The sequence below is a fragment of the Dama dama genome, chromosome 10 (assembly GCF_033118175.1).
Source record: "Dama dama isolate Ldn47 chromosome 10, ASM3311817v1, whole genome shotgun sequence".
Classification (NCBI taxonomy): Eukaryota; Metazoa; Chordata; class Mammalia; order Artiodactyla; family Cervidae; genus Dama; species Dama dama.
Window position 1 is genome coordinate 10,869,860 of NC_083690.1, and position 14,031 is coordinate 10,883,890.

General features: G+C 52.6%; 1 protein-coding gene across 1 annotated transcript in view; it reads right to left on the reverse strand.

Moving 5' to 3' along the window:
• The window catches only part of EMP2 (epithelial membrane protein 2), a 43,847-nt gene extending 30,193 nt beyond the window's left edge, over positions 1-13,654 (reverse strand). Inside the window, exon 1 of the mRNA XM_061152807.1 lies at positions 13,500-13,654. The gene's annotated coding sequence lies outside the window, so the exon portion shown is untranslated. The remainder of the gene's footprint in view (positions 1-13,499) is intronic.
• Between the last annotated feature and the right edge of the window lie 377 nt (positions 13,655-14,031).

Sequence of the window (14,031 nt, forward strand, 5' to 3'; positions counted from 1 at the left end):
GCTTTGGTAGACCTGGGTTCGATCTCTGGGTCGAGAAGATCCCTGGAGTGGCATGGCAACCCACTCCAGTATTCTTGTCTGGAGAATCCCCATGGGCAGAGAAGCCTGGTGGGCTACAGTCCATGAGGTCAAAAAGAGTTGGACATGACTGAGCGCCTAAGCACAACACAGCAATATCTTATTTAATGCTGTGTGTCTAGTCCACCTGAAGCATCTGTGATGGTTAATTTGCTGTGTCAATCTGGCTGGGCCACAGGGTTTCTGTGAGAGTGTTTTTGGATGAGATGAAACATTTAAATCAGTAGGCTTTGAGTAAAGCAGATTGCCCTCCATAATGTGGGTGGGCCTCATCTGATCAGTTGAAGGTTCAAATAGAACAAAACGCTTACATCCACCACCACTACCCCCAGCACCCTTTGGAGCGGAACTGCAGCATCAGCTTTCCCCTGGGTGCCCAGCCTGCCAGCCTACCCCACTGATTTTGGACTTGCTAGTCTTCATAACTGCATTAGCCAATTCCTTAAAAATAAACCTCTCTCCATATATAATATGTATATATAATTAATATAATATATATGGAGAGAGGTGTATACACACACATATACAGTTGTTGTTCAGTCACTAAGTCACGTCCAGCTCTTTGCAACCCCATGTACACCAGGCTTCCCTGCCTTTCACTGTCTCCTGAAGTTTGCTCAAATTCATGTCCACTGAGTCAGTGATGCTATCTAACCATCACATCCTCTGCCACACAAACGTATACACATTCTCTTGGCCCTGTTTCTTGGAGAACCCTGACTAAAACAGCAGCTCTCCTTTGGGATACCCATGCAGCCCACACAGACTCACCAACCTGACAGCTGGGAGGTCATGTCCTCTAATTAGGGGTTTGGGGGCACCTGGTCAGGGAACTAGATCCCACAAGCCATGTGGTGGCCACACACACACAAAACCAGGGTGTGACACAGCCATTAAATGGAATACTACTCAGCAATGAAGAAGGAACAAAAGGAAGGGATGCCCTCTGTTAAACATCCAAGACCAGGACAGATGCTGAGCCAGCTGGGTAGTGATCCTCATTAACTTGGAATCACCCTGTAACATATCCCCACCAGCATGCCCCAGGGTGGGTGGGGCGGAGCCATGAGATTGCCTGGCAGGAAAGAAGGGCAGCCCCCCAGACCTCTTGCCCATCCAGCTGGGCCACCTCTGATGATGAGCATCTGTGGCTATGACACCATCCAGCCATGGGATTGGGAAATGGACCCCACACAATGAGAATCGCAGACTCATGCAGTCTCAGCTAAAGGGTGCTGTGTGATCACACAGAATCACCCCCGCCCCAGCATCTGCCTGGATAATTTTTATAGCAACCAGTCTCCATTTGTATGAGCCCCAGGACTGGAGACCTCACCACTTCCTGACACAGCACCTGAGAACTGAGTCCTAAACATTAGAAGAAGGTTTCTCCAAACTTCAGTCATCAGCTTACCTCCTTCCTGAGAACCACTGTCAGATTTTACTTCATGTTTGTCATTAAATAAATCCACTCTCTAAGAGAAATACATGTATTTCAAGAAGAAATCTTCTGGCTCCCTGGGAATGGAAAATCAGCATGACCTGCCACATCGATCAATTGTGAAAATTAACAGCCACCCCCACTTAAAAAGCCATGGTTCACAAGTTCTGGTTCAATGTTGTTGTCCTCCAAAGGGCTGTGTGGAGACCTGCTTCGTCTGGTTAAAGAAGGAAAACTAGAATTGAAGAAGCATCTTCCCCCTAATGGAATCCCTGATGGAATCCACGCTTTCACTGCAGCAGACCCAGGTTCAGTCCCTGGTCAGGGAACTAGACCCTGCAAGCATGTGTCACGACCACACACACACACACACACACACAAAGCCAGAGTGTGACATGGCCATAAAATGGAACGCTACTCAGCAATGAAAAAGGAACAAGAGGAACACCTACTACATGCACATCATGGATGATTCACAAAACCTTACACTGAGTCAAAGAAGCCAGACACAAAGAGTGCATACTGTCTGTGATATTGTGCCTAATAAAAAGAAATACAGCTTTAAAAAAAAAAAAAGAAGAAGGAAAATTACAGTCAGAGAGGCATCTTCCCCTTGATGGAATCAGAAGACCCGAACAATAACTGAAAAGAGACCCACTTTGTCACCGAGTGACTTCCCTGGTAGCTCAGATGGTGAAGAATCTGTCTGTAATGCAGGAGACTCGGGTTCCATCCCCGGATTGGAAAAATCCCCTGGAGAAGGGAATGGCAACACACTCCAGTATTCAAGCCTGGAGAATTCCTGCCACACAAAGGAGGCTGGCAGGCTACAGTCCATGGGGTCACAAAGAGTCAGACACCACTGAGAGACCAACACACTACCCGATGTGGTACCAGCAGCACCAGGGTCCTGCAAGAAACAGCCCTATGGGGGGCTCTGCCTTTCACGGTGTCCAGTTCTCGCAGGTGGCCCCCATGTGCCCTTCATTCCTCCCCGCCATCCCCCCGCCTACTCAGCTGGGCCCAGCCCAGCCCAGAACCTTGGGTGAGCCCTTGCTTAAACCCAGGAGCCCGGCCCCCTGCAACCTGCTCTAGACCTATAGGAATCCCACCAGTGGAAGTTTCTTAGGAGCCAGAAACTCGGACAGGGCTGGGAACGGAATTAAAACTCGGGGAAGCAGAGAAACTTCATCCAGTGCTGTTGGGAGTGTAAAATGCTGCAGCCACGGTGGGAAAGTCTAGCTGGTCCTCAAACAATTAAACACAGAGTTACCATATGTGTGCATGTGCTCAGTCACGTCCGAGTCTTTATGACCCCATGGACTGCAGCCCGCCAGGCTCCTCTGTCCACGGGATTCTCCAGGCAAGGATACTGGAGTGGGTTGTCATTACCTCCTCCAGGGGATCTCCCAGGGGATCGAACCTCCGTCTTTTGTATCTCCTGCATTAGCAGGTGGATTCTTTACCACTTCGCCACATAGTTAGCATCAGTTCAGTTCAGTTGCTCAGTCGTGTCCGACTCTTTGTGACCCCATGAATCGCAGCATGCCGGGCCTCCCTGTCCATCACCAACTCCCACTCAAACTCATGTCCATTGAGTCGGTGATGCCATCCAGTCATCTCATCCTCTGTCGTCCCCTTCTCCTCCTGCCCCCAATCCCTCCCAGCATCAGGGTCTTTTCCAATAAGTCAACTCTTCGCATGAGGTGGCCAAAGTATTGGAGTTTCAGCTTTAGCATCAGTCGTCCAATTAACACCCAGGACTCATCTCCTCTAGGATGGACTGGTTGGATCTCCTTGCAGTCCAAGGGACTCTCAAGAGTCTTCTCCAACACCACAGTTCAAAAACATCAATTTTTCGGCACTCAGAGGACCCAGCAATTCCACTCCTGGGTAAATACCCCAGGGAAATGAAAACAGTAACACAGAGAATTATATTCACTATTTTGTGATAGTGATACGTGCTTAGTTGTGTCTGACTCTTTGTGACCCCACAGACTGTAGCCCACCAGGCTCCTCTGTCCAGGGAATTTTCCAGGCAAGATACTGGAGTGGGTTGCCATTTCCTCTTCCAGAGGATTTTCCTGACCCAGGGATCAAACCCAAGTCTCTCACATCTCCTGCATCGGCAGGCAGATTCTTTACCACTGAGCCACCAGGGAAGCCCCTTCAATGTGTATTATACTGTAAACAGAAAGTCAATATCACTTGCCAAGTGACTGACATTTTAGTAATACATGAAAAAAAAAAAACAAAAAAAGAGCGTATTACAGTTTGTAACATTGCCTGTATGCTACAGAAATCATCTCCAAATGCCTGTGGGCGTGCAGACCACACTCTGGGAGGGCCGATGATTAAGCCTCTTTCGGGCTCTGGCCTAGAAGAATGTGACCCCATGTCATGCTGACATAGGGATGCTGACTGTGCCACTTGGGCCTGAACCAACTGCGGTGGGTGGGGAGGGGCGCAGCTGCCCTCAGCCCTTCTCCACGCCGCCCGTCTCCACCCCTGCAGCCTCCTGCCCGCTTCTCATCCAAGGCAGGGGGCCTCCCTTCTGCCACTCTTCCCGGGGGTGGGCTGAAGAGCAGGAAAACCAGGGACTCCTGGGGGGATGCCCTCCCTCAGCTATTCACACAACAGAGACTTACTGAGCACCTACTGCACCCCTCCCAGGTAGCTCAGTGGTAAGAAACCCGCCCGCCAGTGCAGGAGACACAAGAGACGTGGGTTCGATCCCTGAGTGGGGAAGATCCCCTGGGGGAGGAAATGGCAACCCACCCCAGTATTCTTGACTGGAGGATCCCATGGACAGAGGACGCTGGCAGGCTACAGCTCAGGGGCTCACAGAGCATCAGATACAACTCAGCACGCACTGCACACTTAGCTCTGTGCTAGAGAGTGCTGGAGAAAGCCCAGGGAGCTCAAAAGATCTGGGCCCTCAAACGAAGACCGTCGGAAGTAATGGAAGTGATCACCGCTTAGAAAGAGGATTCCTTCTCCATTCCACACACACATCTGAAACACAGGAATCAAGATGGCTTTGCCCAGGGCAGGGGTGGAGGTGAGTTCTGTCCTCTGTGACCAGGCTGTTAAAGGCAGAGGACCCTCATGTGGTCCAGGACCCTCAGGACTGAGAAAGCTGACTTGAGAGGAAGAACACAGGCCTCTAAGACATCCATCAACACATTGGCAGCAAAGACACTTTCTTGGCCCAAAGGACCAGGGTTTTTTCAAGAGGACTCAGATGTCTGTTAAAAACAGGGATGTGATGGGACCCAACCAACCATCCAATGGAACAGTGTCTGCAGAGTCTGAGAGTTTGTTGGAGTTTAGTTGTTAAGTCACGTCCGACTCTTCGTGACCCCTATAGATTGTAGCCCACCAGGCTTCTCTGTCCATGGGATTTCCCAGGCAAGAATACTGGAATGGGTTACCATTTCCTTCTCCAGGGGATCTTCTGGACCCAGAGATTGAACCCGCCTCTTCTGCATTGACAGGAGAATTTTTTACCCCTGAGCCACCTGAGAATCTCCCAGGGCCTACAAGACTGGGATTCAAATCCTAAAGCAAAATTCTTAAGACTCTGTTTCTTCATCCATAGGGCAGAGATGATGATTCTCCTAACCCCAGAGGGTTGTTATTCATTACAAATGAGACAGAAGCTGTAAAGCAAGTGGCCCAAACTGCTTTGCACCCTATAAATGCTATGGCAAATTATTGCTGTTAACACGGACAAAGTGTAAGTCATTTTCTCCTATTCTCAAACACCAACCTACAGCACAGTTTCAGACCCTTTATGTGTCTCTTTGAATTCTCGTCAGAGCCCCAGACTCCCACTCCTAATGGTCTCCTGGACACCTTTCCAGGGATCTCATAACGGCCCTGATGTGTGTGCTCAGTCATGTCCCACTGTTTGCGACCCCATGGACTGTAGCCCACCAGGCTCCTCTGTCCATGGAATTCTCCAGGCAAGAATACTGGAGTGGGTTGCCATTTCCCACTCCAGAGGATCTTCCCAACCCAGGGATCAAACCTGAGTCTCTTTCATCTCCTGCATTGCAGGTGGATTCTTAACACACCCTAAATGGACCACATTACCCCCTCCCCAAACTACCACTTGTCTGTTGACTGCACCCAGACGGAAAACCATCACGGCCAGGAGAGGTCCACAAAGGGATGTTTCAAGGGGCCTGCTCCCTGGAGGCTGAACGGCACAGGTCCTGGTTACCCTACCATTGAATTGCCCCCACCTAGGCTGTCTACCATCGCCCCCCCCCACCTCCTAAAGCTCCCCACCCCAAAGCTGCAAAACTCACACTGCTTCCCGAACTCAGGGAGGACTATTTCACTATTCCTGAACTTCACATACACACGTTAGGGCTTCCTAGGTGGCTCAGACAGTAAAGAATCCACCTGCCATTCAGGAGGTGATTCCTGGGTCAAGACGATCCCCTGGAGAAGGAAATGGCAACCCACTCTAGGACTCTTGCCTGGGAAATCCCATGGACATAGAAGCCCGGCGGGCTATGGTCCACGGGGTCGAAAAAGAGTCAGACACGACTTAGCAACCGCACCGCACCACCACTACCACACTTATGTAACTCTTGAATATATTTTCTCGGAAACAAACAAGACTGCAGGCCCAGTCCATTCCTTCCTCTCCCCGTCTGCACGGGCAGCCACACTGATTGATTCTGATATCTCCTTCCAGTCACTTTCCTTGCATACGTGTAACACATATGAGGCCATAGGAACACTGTTCCTTTATGTTTGCTTTTATGTATACATTTATGTGTATTTTATGTATATTATGTGTATTTCCCCATATATTGCTTTGTTACTTATCAACCTTTCTGTATTGGTACACAGAGATGGACAACCAAGTTTTTTTCTCTGAGATCTAAATTTTTAGACAATTTTGATTGAGAATATAATTGATGTACAATATGTGAGTTTCAGGTGTGCTACATCGTGATTCGACATTTGCACACATTATGAAATAGCCATCATGATCAGTCTAACAGTTAAATACATTATATCCCCACGGCTTATTTACTTAATAACTGACGGTTTGTACCTCTTAATCCCCTCCACCTATTTTACCCCTCCCACCCACATCCCCCCCTTGAATCTTGTCTCTTTTTAATTTTAATTTTTATGCTTTTTGGCCACTCTGCGTGTGGGATCTTAGTTTCCTAACCAGGGACAAAATCCTGTATTGGGATTGCAAGTCTTAACCATTGCACTGCCAAGGGAATTTTGCTTTGACCCTGAATTTCGCTCTTTTTAACTTCTGTAAAGTGTTAGTCGCTCAGTCTTGTCCAACTCTGTGACCCCCATGGACTGTAGCCTGCCAAGCTCCTCTATCCCTGGAATTCTCCAGGCAAGAATACTGGAGTGAGTTGCCATGCCCTCCTCCAGGGTATCTTTCAGACCCAGGGAGCGAACTCAGGTCTCCTGCATTGGAGGCAGATTCTTTACCATCTGAGCCACCAGGGAAGCCCTAACTTCTGTAAGATACTCCCTAATGTGACTGATGGATATTTAGTTGCTTCTTTCCCTTTCTCTCTCTTTTTTCCATCCGAGTGTTGCAGTGTGAACATCATCACTCCTGCTTCCCCAGCCAGGTTCATCGGGATGTGGAGGGAAGCCCCCTTCCCCTTCATCTTCGCTCACCAACCAGCTGAGCCCCCAGCCCTTCCCTCCCCTCCTGCACCACGCACTGGAGACACGTGCTAACGAGACACGTGCATCTGCTCCAGCAAGACTTCTGCCCGCACCCTCTGCCTTTTCTCTCCCTCCTTTCTGCAAACCTGGAGCCATCACTGCCCAGGAGAATTCTAGGGACTCTTCCAAGCCCATCTGCAGTCCGACAGGCTTAAGGAAACTCTTGCACACCATGACATGGGCTCCCCTGAAACCCCATCTCGTGACTCCACTCCTGGCACGTACATCCTTGTACCCACCATCTTCTTTGCGGGACAGAAACCTCCTTTGAAGAGAGGGAAATCCCCCTTTGCCTACACGGCTCACTGCCCAGGGTCACGTGATCACAGCCATTGGGATGAAAGTGGGCAAGCCAGACTCTCCCTCAGCTTTCCTTTGGTTCAAGCAAATCATAAACACCTTCAGCCACTTCCACAAACATCAATATTCCAACTCTCCCGATCCCCGGAACAACCGTCCAAGGCATGGGGGGGGCATGATGACCCTCATCAAAGATGCAGAGACTCCTTTGGAAGTTGAGTGGCACATCAGGTCTGAAGCTGAATGTTGGGGCCTCTTTGCAGAAGAGGAGCTTAGGCGGGGAGCTCACAGATATTTCAGGATTGTTGTCAAAAGGATGAACATCTCTGGAGAAGGAAATGGCAACCCACTCCAATATTCTTGCCTGGAAAATCTCATGGATGGAGGAGCCTGACAGGCTATAGCCCATGGGGCCGCAAAGGGTCAGGACTGGGCGACTAACACTTACACTTATGCCATCTCCCCAAAGGCAGTCCCTTTTGCACTAAGATTTTTACCAAACCCAAGGATCATCATTGCTTATTAATGACACCTTTCCATTATTTCAAAAAAAAAGCTTTAGAGTTTAAAACATCAACTTCAGTGTTTCACCCTATGCAGTAGTGAAACTATGGGTTTGTGTTCTATTTGTGTTTTTTTTTTCCCCCAAATATCAATGGAGAAAAAGACATGATTACTCTTTTTTTTTTTTTTTTTTTTTGGTTTCACATTCAGCTATGAACTTTTAAAAATGATCTTGGTTACCACCAGTGATAACACGCTTTGGGAAACATTCATTAGAATAAGATGAATGAGACTTTGGGTTACATGCATTCATTGCAAAAATTGTTAACTAACTTCATTTTAAGGAAAGAAAGCTCTCCAGAGAAGTCTGTGATCAAAAGCATCAGAAAGGGAAACCTTCAAAGGGACTTCTCTATTGGACAAACCTCGTGATCTTAGGCTTACAAGCAGTTTGCACTGAGAGACTTAACCAGTCCCACTCTGCATCCTGCAGGGTGAGAGATGTTTCACATCCAAATTTCTCAGCTTAATTTTGGCACCAAATATCCAAATATCTAGAGCTTATATCCCTCAGCTCTAGACCCAGCAGTGCTAGGAAGCTTCTAGAAGCTGATGTTATCTAACCTGTCCAAGGGGGGGCAGGAAGTTGGAGAATCTCTTCACCTGCAATCCCTTTCTAGATCAACTGAAGCCTGGCTTCCCAAAAAGGTGAGAGTACTGGGACTTTCACTATTCAGGTCAACAACTCCTTGTTAAGCCCTGGAGACACCATGTGAACAAACCGCGTCCTCAGACGGGAAGACGGTTTTTCTGCAGCCCCCAAGTCTTCCTACGTCCTGCCCGAGGATGGATGATATTCCCAGAGCCCCAGCAGCTGTGGCTGGGAGTGACCCAAGGCCAGTGGGAAGTGACCCACTGCCTGAGCATGGCTCTTGGCCCCTTTCACTGATCAGCACATGAGCGTGGAAACTCAACATCTTGGATGGATGACACATGTCATAAGGGTCCCTGGGACCTGGGGGACCATAAGGGGACCTGGCCTAGGAACCCACTGGCAACTCCCAGTCATCCAGCTCCTTGGCAGTAAGTCCCCAGACCCAGTTCTAGTCCAGGTCCTGCTGCCAACCTGCTGAGTGACCTCAGGTGAGTCACTCCACCTCTCTGAGCATCCCTAGCAGTTACACTGGGGCTTTTAAAGGCCCTTTGTTGTTGTTCAGTTACCAAGTCATGTTCGAGTCTCTGTGACCCCATGGACTGCAGCACACCAGGCTTCCCTGTCCTTCACTATCTCCCGGAGCTTGCTCAAACTCATGTCCATCGAGTCAGTGATGCCATCCAACCATCTCATCCTCTCTTGGCCCTTCTCCTCTTGCCTTCAATCTTTCCCAGCATAAATCGGCTCTTTGCATCAGGTGGCCAAAGAAATGGAGCTTCAACTTTAACATCAGTCCTTCCAATGAATATCCAGGGTTGATTTCCTTTAGGATTGACTGGTTTGATGTCCTTGCAGTCTAAGGGACTCTCCAGTATGTTCTCCAGCACTACAGCTTGAAAGCATCAGTTCTTTGGCACTCAGCCTTCTTTACGGTCCAACTCTCATATCCGTACTAAGGCCCTTATGCCCCTGAAAGACTCTGATCTTAGCCCACGGAGGTCCAGGGCGCTCTCACCCCTCCCAGCCTCTGCCCAGGGCTTAGGCACCTGGAAGAGCCCCAGTGACGAGCTGGGACAGCGAGTGCTTCTGTGGTTGTCCAGTCACAGGCCGGTGCTCTCACTGGGTGGCAGCTCTGCCTTGGGTATTTTTAGACTGCCCCCCTTGGCCTGTCCCTAACAAGAGCCAGACGCATCTGACAATCCCCAGCCACGGACCGGTCCTGCCAAAACTGCACTTTGGGGTCGCTCCTGCAGGGAGCTGGGCTCCATCACTGGCTCCATCACTCCTGGGGTGAGAAGGGGCGCCTCTCTTCCCAATACCCTCACCCCACCCCCATTCTTCCCTGGATGAGATGACGCCAACATCCAAGGGTCAGGTCCCAGTTCTATCTAAGGTGCCAGCTGCCCTGGTTCCCCATTCCAGCTGCTGCTGCCAATCGCCCAGTAAGAGGTCCCTGGAGCCCACCCCCCCTGTCCTGGAGTCCTGCTGTCAGCCTTCAATGGCCTCTCCTGGAAGGACCCTGCTCTCCTCTTTGGGGGGATGGTTGTCACTACCCCGTGACTGAAGAACCCACCTCTGCGCCACTTTAGCCTCCGATGCCAGGGTCAGAGGCCTCATTTGCCCACAAAGCTGGGTAGCAGCCACATATTGCAACACACACACACACACACACACACACACACACACACACACACACACACACACCAATCTGCCTTCCCAGGACAGTCAGCTGGACTCCTGCCTTCCAAACAAATCCCACCAAGCAGCCAGCAGTCCACCACCACCCCATCTGGCCTGGAAAGGCATTCCTGTGTTTTTGTCTCGACAGACTTCCCTTCCTGGTCACGTCTGACAGAGTTCAGTGTGACAAAGAGCCAGCCTCCTCTGTGCCTGTCAACCAGGGAGGCCCCGGACGGCAGGGGAGTAAGTGCAGGCCTGGGATGAGACGTGGGCCAGTTGAGCCTTCCTGGGAATCACCCGTGGCTGGAAAATCGAGAGTCTGTGCGCACACACACACACACACACACACACGCACGTGCTTTCAGCTCCCGCCCTGAAGATAATATGCACAAGGCAGACAGAGAAAATCTAGGTGAAACATTCACTTCCATTCTATAAACAAGGGGCCTCAGACAAGACTTGTGTGTGCAGGGGAGTGGCAGGGAGGACAGGATGGTTGTGCCCTGGATCCACGACTAGCTGCCACGGACCTCCGTCAGCCCCTCTTGTGTGCTATGTGTGCTCAGCTGCGTCCAGCTCTGCGACCCCATGGACTCCGGGAGTCCACCGGGCTCCTCTGGCCATGGGATTGTCCAAGCAAGAATACTGGAGTGGGTTGCCATGTCCTCCTCCAGGGGATCCTCCCGACCCAGGGATCAAACCCGCATCTCCTATGTCTCCTGCATTAGTAGGTGGATCCTTAAGCACTGTACCACCTGGGAAGCCCCTCATGAACTGTGCCCTAATCTGGGGCCTGGAAGGCAGAAGAGGCTTGGCCCCGTCCCTCTGGGTGGGGAAGCGCAGTATCAGTGCCCACCGGCCTGGTCCTGCCCTCACCCGCCCTCTGGGCCCCCTCTGTGGCTTCCAACGCAGTCACCTTTGGAGCCAGATTTCAGGTGAATCTCAATTTCCCCACTGGAAGGACAGAGGCAGCTACAGGCTATGTGGCCCACTCCCTGCCTCCCACTCCCCAATTCCCAGTGAGGGTGGAGGACGCCGATCCAAAAACCCTAGGTGGGAAAACAGGTTCTGCACCCTCCTGCCACCCCCACGCCCTCCGTCTGCCTCAGGCTTGGCATCTGCCAAGGCCCCCGTGGGCATCGGGGCCCTGATTTCCCCAGAACGGTCTTCCCCCTGCCTCTCCAAGTCCCCCCAGGGCATCTCCAGGTGGCACTATGAACAGGGATTAGGGAAAACAGACAGAGATCCAAAGTGTGGCTCTTGGCACCTACTAGCTCAAGGACCTTGAGAAACTGACTTAAGGTCTCTGGCCTGGCTCTTCCCACCTGCAGCCTGGGAGAGTGGAGGGGCTGGTGCAGGGTGGTGGGGTGGTGGGGGGTGGCTTCCAGGAGTGCTGGAGGGTGCCATGCCCTGCAGAGACTCCATCAGCTTTGGTTCCCTTCCTCGTCCCTTCCAGACTCCTGGGGAAACCTGGCTCCAGTCCCTTCCTCACCCTCCTTCCACTTCCTTATACTGAGGCCACATTCTGGGGAGAGGTGGCCGGCAACCGTGACTGGCCTCCCAGGTTTCTAGCTGATTCAGACTGAAGCACAGAGGTGGCTGCAGACCCGGTTTAATTGTGGCAGGATATACAGAACATAACATTAATCATTTTCACTAGTTTTAAGTGTAGAATTCAGTGCCATTAAATACATTTACCGTGTCATAGAACGGTCACCACTATCTATACCCCAAATTTCTGCATCCTCCCCAACTCTGTACCCATTAAACAATTCCCCATCCCTCTCCCCTGGCCCAGCTAACCACTACTCTGCTTTCATTCCCTATGAACTTGCCTATTCTAGGTGTCTCCGATCAGTGAAGGCATAAAATACTGGGGCCACTGGCTTCTCAAGACCCTCTCCAAGTCCCTTACCTTACTCCCCACTCTGCTAGCCACCTGTTATCTGGTCCCTGCATTTTAGATACAGCTAAGTTCAAAGATCACCCCCAGCACTTCACATGCACCATTTTGGAGCCTGGAAGGGGGCACTGACCGTTTTCCCAAACCTGAAACTGGGCTGTCATTCTTGTTCCAAAGTCAGAGGTGGGTTCGGTGGCCTGGAGGGAGAGGCTTTACAATGTGGGGTCTCCCGTAGGTACAGGTGCCCCCACCTAACCCTCATTCTTGAGGTTCCTGTGTCAGCCCCCAAACAGGGCCTCCCTGGGGTGGATTTGGTGGTGGTGGTTTAGTCGCTAAGTCGTGTCTGACTCTTGCGACCCCCTGGACTGTAGCCCACCAGGCTCCTCTGTCCATGGGATTCTCCAGGCAAGAATACTGGAGGGGGTTGCCATTTCCTTCTCCGGGGAATCCTCCCAACCCAGGAATCACACCCAGGTCTCCTGCATTGCAGGCAGATTCTTTACCTGTGGGTTTAGGACTCTGGGTTTGGGGAGAGTGTATAGGCTTTCTATACAAGAACGCTAGCCTCCCCTCGCTCTGGACCGAAGGGTGGGGCCCTCAACCCTCCTCCCCGGTCCAACCACAGGGGAGAGGGGACGGAGGCGTCACCCAAGCCCCTCCACCGCCCCAGACCGAAGTCAGCAGCTTCTCGCCGCTGGGGGGCGCAACGGAGCCGCCGCCGCCGCCGGGGGCCGAGAGGGACCCACCGACCCAGCCTGCGCGCAGCAGGTCCCGCGCGCTCCCACGAGGCGGGGGACCCGCGCCAAGGCGCCGGGGACTCTCACACGACCAGAGGGGGACGGCCTGGGACTCCCAGAGCCCTGGGAGTAGCGTTGACGGGGGCGAAGGGAGTCGCCCTGACTCCTCCCCAAACTTTTCCCGCCCGCCTCGGCGCGAAAGGCGAAGGAAGCAGTCCGGGGGTGGGGAGGTGGAATCCGGGATCCAGGGCGGGCCGGGGGCAGGCGGGAAGTCGGCCCCGGTGCAATTTGGCGGAGGAACAGTGGATTTTCCGCAGGGAGGGGGCCTCTCCCTGCCCCCCTCCCTCCCCAATCGCAGGGATCTCCCTGCGTCGGGTACTTGCAGGGGCTCACGCCCCGCGCTGCCCCGGCTCTCGCTGCCCGGAGCCCCCCGCCCCGACCTGCGCGCGGCTCCCAGGCGCGCCCCCGACTCACCGGACGCGGGTGGCTGGACCGACCGACGGGCTGGGGCGCGAGGCGAGGCCGCCGGGCTGTTTTGAAGCTCTGGGCTGGGACTGCGCGCTCTCCCTCCTCCCTCTCGCTGGCGCCGAGCCTCCTCCCCCCGTCTCCCTCCTTTCCCGACACCGCCTCCCGGGGCGTGATGTCAGGAGCCCGGAGAGCCGAGGGGGAGGGACCGCGGGAGGCGGGTGGGGGACCCGGGAGGGGAAGGCCGGAGCCCGGGGAGCGCCCCCAGCCCCAGCCCGCCTCCCTGCGCTCCTTTGGGCAACTTTGGGGCAGAGCTGGTAGCCCGGTGAGGGGGAAGGAAGGAAGCAGTGGGCTCTCGAAGGCTCTCTGCGCTACGTTCGCCCGTCTCCCTCCACCCCTGCGCGTCTTCTCCCCGTTCTCTTCCCCTCCCTTAAGGCTTAAGGACCAGCGTTCTGGAATCGACTCCCTGCTTTAGCACCCCTTCCCTGGCCTTTTTCTCAATGCAGTGCCCTTTTCTTTAATCTTTCCTGCCTCAGTTTCC